This window comes from Penaeus monodon, chromosome 27, assembly GCF_015228065.2.
Source record: "Penaeus monodon isolate SGIC_2016 chromosome 27, NSTDA_Pmon_1, whole genome shotgun sequence".
NCBI lineage: Eukaryota > Metazoa > Arthropoda > Malacostraca > Decapoda > Penaeidae > Penaeus > Penaeus monodon.
In genome coordinates, this window is record NC_051412.1 from 36,673,382 (window position 1) to 36,674,182 (window position 801).

The 801-nt window shown below is 31.2% G+C and overlaps 1 protein-coding gene across 1 annotated transcript in view; it reads right to left on the reverse strand.

Annotated features, from left to right (window-relative positions):
• Positions 1–467: 467 nt before the first annotated feature.
• Positions 468–801, reverse strand: part of LOC119590824 (probable acyl-CoA dehydrogenase 6) — a gene marked incomplete in the record, with an annotated part of 7,160 nt that continues 6,826 nt past the window's right edge. The window contains 1 exon segment of the mRNA XM_037939576.1: positions 468–649.

The following is an 801-nucleotide window of genomic DNA, read 5'->3' on the forward strand; positions in this document are numbered from 1 at the left end:
TGCCAATTTATTAATACAGAAAACAATAATTTTAACTTCAACACACCTTTTTTGGAGCAATAAATGATCACTCTAAACAAATAGAAATACAGAAAATGGGAAGCCTACCCAGCAACTTTCGTCATTCATGAACTTTTTCTGCTTCTTTCCCATTCTGTTTTTCTGCTAATAATTCAGTTTTCTGTTGATTGTTCTCCCTGTCTATATTCAATTTATAAGATGTTAAATCAATAATTACTGACTCTGCATGTAACTCTACTCTCAGTAATTTTCCCTCTATTGTAAAGGATTCCTCATCTCATTTATGGTTTTTGGTCTTGTACAAAACTAAGTAACAGAATACCTCTTTTTGTCTCCATTGAAGGTTCCCATTTATAATCCTAAGAATATCCTATAAGGCAATCCTGCTTTATAACTGGCATGGGATTCGTGTGTATGTTAGGATATAAAATATGATTTTGTAAATATCAAATCATATATTTTTATTTATATATTCATTTTACACTTACAGCATTTATGGAAATTCAAATCATAAAAGCTTTTATAAAAACTGTGTATAAAAAATAATGCCACATTTAATTTGAAACATCTACATGAGCAATCATCACTTGTACAAATTCTGTTGTGTATGGCAAGAATGCAGCAGCCAATGATCTATTGGTGAGTCACACTGAATTGTTTGCTTATTATGAGCAGAGAGCCATCTTCAGGATCTGGCTACTCTCATTATGGAATTGTAAAGCAGTGTGCATCTTAAGTACATTCTAAAAATATTCTTGTTCTCTATGTTTACTGTTCACC